The 5,886-nt window shown below is 46.7% G+C and overlaps 1 long non-coding RNA gene across 2 annotated transcripts; it reads right to left on the reverse strand.

Annotated features, from left to right (window-relative positions):
• Positions 1–1,286: 1,286 nt before the first annotated feature.
• On the reverse strand, positions 1,287–5,396 carry LOC142907053 (uncharacterized). Of its 2 annotated transcripts, none has more exons than XR_012930688.1 (3): positions 3,950–5,396; positions 3,054–3,294; positions 1,287–1,917 (listed from the first exon to the last, which is right to left on the reverse strand). It is a non-coding gene; the product is annotated as an uncharacterized LOC142907053 (long non-coding RNA). The 2 variants fall into 2 exon arrangements; XR_012930689.1 differs by having other exon boundaries at positions 3,104–3,294; positions 3,950–5,387.
• Positions 5,397–5,886: the final 490 nt, after the last annotated feature.

A 5,886-nucleotide genomic window follows, 5' to 3' on the forward strand; every position in this document is an offset into this window, starting at 1 on the left:
AAGTTGTGTGTGCCTATCTCAGCCCATTACATATAAGTGTAGATGTGATTATGTAATTCTTGTGTTCATAAAAGTGTAGTGACACAGCGCTGACTGCTGTCCAGCAGCGGCAACTGCAGTGGAAAGTTTGCGCACAAGCCGTTGAGCATATATACGGGTGTGCCGGCCGGGCAGAGGAATTGGGGCAAGGGTCATGGAAGACCGCATAGGGAAGCCTCTGGAACCCTCTGGTCGGTTCGAGAAGGGAGGCGTGGATAGGGCAGAGCCAAGCCGCGCCGAGTAGAATATAAGCAGTGGAGAGCGAGAGCTCCGGGCTGCCGGTTCTGGGAGTGGACTCGTCTCGTCGTCGTTGTCGTTGCCACCGCATTCGCCCAATCATTGCTTGGCCAGACAGTAGTTGGCCTACTCGGTCGATGCCGTCGGGGCAACGTGGACAGGGTCGTGTCTAGGCCGGGCTCTACGGAAACGTGGTCGAGAGAGTGAGGCCGGAGTTGGTGTAAACAAGATAATAAAGAGACGATGTCTCCCGCAACTACCTCGTCTCCGACAGTGTGTGCGACACACACCACACGTCGGAAGGAGAACACTTCACAAGTATAAATGCTGTCTGTGTCAGTCGAGTCACATTTGCTCTAATTTATTTTGATGGTGACCTAAGACAGGAGAAGCAAAATGCACTTCAGGAAGTGATATTTTTATAATGCAGAGGCTGTGCCTGATACACATCTTTCATATGTTGTTTGGCAACCCTGGTGCCCAGTAAACGACATATGGCTAGATCTTTGCATTGAATTCCAAGTATTAATTCCTCCATACTTGTGTACAGTTGAGTTTTTATTCCATTCCCTTCATGAACCATGTTTTTGAACTTTACATCATAGTAAGATAGTACATGCCGATGAATAATTAATAGATGCTTGAAAACATCTATCCCCCACCATCTGCCTGTGTTTGGCCTAATACTCAATCACCCAAAATGCCCAAATTCACCATACATACTCTAGGAATGTAAGCAGGTTAATGCTTGGAAATCCATCACAATCATCACCCCCAAATGTGAAGACATGTCACGAGACTCGCTGACTTTTCTTAAAATACTTGAGAAATACAAATCATAGCTGAATATTTTCAATTCCATGTGTATAAGCCTTTGTATATTTATTTTACAATAAATCTGAGACATGCACAATATAAAACATTCAAATATCAGAAAATATTTAATGTATGTTGAATTTCTTTCACACTGTACATAACCAACCATGCTAAACAAGACATGATAAAAACAATCCAAGTCATAGGTTGCATACAATATACAACTTTGGTTTATTGATTACAAATTACATAAAAGGTTCTGAAATTTTACAATACAGGTATAGTGCAATCTAAATAAGCAAATGCACTTTTACAGTGATTTCCCAAATGTTTATAACTACACAAATACTAGCATGTATGTTCCCAATAAAGTAGGCTCCTTCCAAAATGGCTAAAACCAAAATTGGTTTAGTTGTGCTCAAAATATTGTTCACATATCTGTTCTCTTTCAAGTGACGTTCGAGTCTGTATGGAGTTGCTGTGCAAAATACTGCGGCAACCATTCACTAACTCCAACCCTGAACGAATTTCATCACATTTTTCCATACTTTGTTGTGGCACTTCTGTTAACAGGGCAATTACTGTGCCCCACGGGCCCCACACGTTCACAAGTAATTGCGATTCACACCACAGCACCTGGAGTACCGTTGATGTTCAACAACCATGAATTAGCAGGAGGACCAAGCGAACGTATCCTTCTGAGGACAAACCTCGACCACCGCCATAAAGTGCTTTCGGGCTTTCTACATCACGGGTAGTCAGCCATCCTTGTGCTTCTTGATGATGTCAACCAGCTCTTTCAGACACGACAGGTGGTACACGGCCCTGAGAAGAGACACGATTGAGAGAAAATTACTTGGTTGACTTATCATGGTGGAAGCCAGAACAATCTCACCAAGTCTCAGGAGGGTTTGGTAGTGATATTTTGCAAATTTCATCAGCGAGTGGTATGTGAGAGGAAACCGGAGAACCCGGTGAAAACAGAGGGAGTAAAATGCAAAACTCCGCAAATAGATTCAAGATTCCATTGCTGTATTACTAACTCCTGGTTACCTCTCAGCCAAAATCTCTAATATATGCTATTCCCAAATAGTCTCCCATCTAAGTAATAACCAGGCTTACCTGCTTAGCTTATAACATTTATAATCTGACATCATACTTAGAGGCGGTGCAGCGTCTAAGCTGTGCGTGAGTGTGAATATAAAGATAAATTCACAATGGCGTGGAGGGGTTTTCCCAGGGACGATCAGCCCCTAGGAAGATGTCTGTGTTGAATCTGCCCGGGGAGGGGGCCTCCAAGCCGGGGGAGTCCAACGCCATGTGCGCCCTGCTCAGCAGCTCCTCCAATGAGGCTGTGCATCAAGAATCACGCATCGCATGTCACAACCATATGGGTGGCCGCTCGGCCGTCTCTGTGAAAAAAGACTGAATATGTAACTGAAAAGATATGAAATGTCATCTGCTATATACAGACTATATCTATATATACACACACCTAGGGATCTAAGGTCCTCTGACACGGGCCCCTCGTTGGCTACATTCGTAAGGCTGGAGATGTCCAAATCTTTGAGCCACTCTGGGTAGTTTGGTCTGCTTTGCGGGTTCTGAGCGGCACCTGCTCTCTTCGTGCTGGTATCCGTCTAGTGGCTGCTGGTCTGAGATGCCACATCGCAGTCACGCAGCCAGGCCGGGTACCTGAGCTCAGGAATGCTCGTGATCCCTGACACACCCAGCTCATCCTTTTGGCTTGTCAACGACCTGGAATAGGTACTTGTCGCACAGCCGCCGCCGTTCGGCAACTACTCACGCCTAGTTGCTTCACTGCTCCGTAAGTACGACAAAACGTTCTTCTGGTTAGAAAAAATATATTTTTTGGGCTTCGCCAACAAATTTAACGGCGGCAGAGCCTTGCTGTTTCTCGCTATTTAGCTCAACCGTTCAGTTGGCTTATTGCCCCTCACCAATGATGCGCCGAGGCTATGCGCGGTGACCCCGAGAGATGACCGCTTGCCTCTGTGCGACACCACGAGCCCTCGGTGGGCGCCAGGCGAGCAGAGCAAGGACATGGAGGAACCGTCAGCTGGCGCCGCTAGGAGCTGGTCCGTGGTTAGACTGACCATCTTTCTCTGAACCACGACCGCTGCAGCGCAGCAGTGAGGCTGCACGTGCCCGAGATGAGGTCCTCCACAAGCAGCATGCCACCTGCAATGTAAGACCCACAGACATTTTACTGGTACACAATGCATTTGCTCTCCCCTAGATTCCTTGACCCCTGAACGGCAATCCTGCAATGTTGCCTTACTTTGCGCCATCAGTAACTAATGATGTTATCCGTTTGTGGAGTTTGTGAAAAAAAATCAAGAATATTGGATAAATCAGTGCATGAGCTGTTACTGTTTAAACTTCAGATGTGTCCAGTCTAGGATCTGCAAATTTTTACACAAAGGTTGGAGGATCACTTTGATTTCACAAACTTTACAAACTCGATAATCAGTGAAGTTACTGGAAGATGACAGGAGAAAGAAATGCATGCACCGACCTATCTGTTCAGACCTATGCTATCCTCTCATATGCGTGTGCTTACTATGGATAGTTTTCTCTGACATAAAATGAACTCATTACTGGAATTTGCCAAGTATCCCAGTGTGGGACTCTCACGAAAATGTCTCTTTAGACCTCATTAAGGGGTTTTTTTTTTCTCGGGGAATAACATTACATTCATGATAGCATAGCATACTTGGCAAGCACCCAGTATAAGTAACTAGCTTCGATACGATTGCACCGCCTGCACACTCGATAGCCACTCGAGCGCAAGCACCACGGAGCGATTCCTCGCGTGGTGAGAGGCGCAACCCACCCTCATCCACGCTGCGCATCCTCCTCTCCTCCACGTGTCTCCGCTCCGCCATGCTCTGCACGCATCCTGGGTGGCGGTGACGCACAGATTCCGCTCTGCTCAAAGTCCTCGATGTAGGCGTCCAGCACATCGCTCGCCGACGAGTAGCACCGCTCTCCATACACCACAGGGCTGCGGTAGCGCCCGCTTCCGGTCCGGAGCAGCGAGCTGCCCAGGCTGCTGCGGGGGCTTGTGAAGAGGTCCGTCACTGTGCTGTCGCCCGAAGGGCTGCTTGTTTCACCACCGTTGCTGTACATTTTGTACGATTTGGGATGCCCGGACCGGATGGGGCCAGGGAGAGGAATGGCTGTGGCTACCAGGTCACCACTGGTCCTGGTATGGGGGTCACCATGAGGAGCTGCTGTGTGCGGAAAGTGGGTCCGACGTCACAACGCATGGGCCAGTGTCAACCACTTCGCGTTAGCAGCTTCAGCGTTAGGTCTCTTAAGCTACTGTGGCTGTTGTCCTTTTTTCAACAAAAATCCCTGCCTTTCCCATGGTTTCCTTCAACACACCTGCAAGCTCTATGTACAATTGAAATGTCACAAATGCACTACCTGCATACTACTACATTATGAATGATATACATTTAAGAAATTAGCTGGAGACAACTCCATATTTAAAACACACAATTCAAAAGAGAAGGCTTAACATTTAACATTGGTTAACGTTTGGCATGCACACCTGCATATCAACAAATTACTGTACTACTAATACAATGCATGCTAAATATTAATAGTGGTATTACAGTAGTATGACTACTTATATTTATATATTATCGCACCTCCGAAGAGCACGGTGGGCTTGGTACGGTACGAAAGAGGTTCAACACACATACAGAATACAATACTTTCTGAGCACATTATGCATACCGAACCTCCAAGTTCCTTACCCTACCCTGAATAACAACGTGTGCGGAGTACAGCTCCTTTTTCAATCCATTGCTGGCTGACAGCTGTCCCATGCTATGCAGCTCCCAGGGAGAGGGGTTATTTACCATACTTCACCACGCTGGTCAGTGTGAATTTGGTGATGGCAGGGGACTATAGAAGTGCATTACAACCATGTACTGAACATTGCTGCACAATGTCAGGGGGCTATAGAAGTGCATTACAACCACGTACTGAATATTGCTGCACTGATGGCAGGGGGCTATAGAAGTGCATTACAACCATGTACTGAATATTGCTGCACCGGTGGCAGGGGGCTATAGAAGTGCATTACAACCATGTACTGAATATTGCTGCACTGATTGCAGGGGGGTATAGAAGTGCATTACAACCACGTACTGAATATAGCTGCATTGGTAGCAGGGGGCTATAGAGGTGCATTACAACCACGTACTGAATATTGCTGCACTGATGGCAAGGGGCTATAGAAGTGCATTACAACCACGTACTGAATATTGCTGCACTGATGGCAGGGGGCTATAGAAGTACATTACAACCACGTACTGAATATAGCTGCATTGGTAGCAGGGGCTATAGAAGTGCATTACAACCACGTGCTGAATATTGCTGCACTGGTGGCAGGGGGCTATAGAAGTACATTACAACCACGTACTGAATATTTCTGCACTGATGGCAGGGGGCTATAGAAGTACATTACAACCACGTACTGAATATTGCTGAAGTGGTGGCAGGGGGCTATAGAAGTGCATTCCAACCACGTACTGAATATTGCTGCACTGGTGGCAGGGGGCTATAGAAGTGCATTACAACCACGTACTGAATATTGCTGCACTGATGGCAGGGGGCTATAGAAGTACATTACAACCATGTACTGAATATTGCTGCACTGATGGCAGGGGGCTATAGAAGTGCATTACAACCATGTATTGAATATTGCTGCACTGGTGGCAGGGGGCTATAGAAGTACATTACAACCATGTACTGAAT

Source organism: Petromyzon marinus, chromosome 74, assembly GCF_048934315.1.
Source record: "Petromyzon marinus isolate PM22_M1 ecotype Great Lakes invasive population chromosome 74, UKy_Petmar_22M1.pri1.0, whole genome shotgun sequence".
In the NCBI taxonomy this organism is placed as follows: Eukaryota; Metazoa; Chordata; class Hyperoartia; order Petromyzontiformes; family Petromyzontidae; genus Petromyzon; species Petromyzon marinus.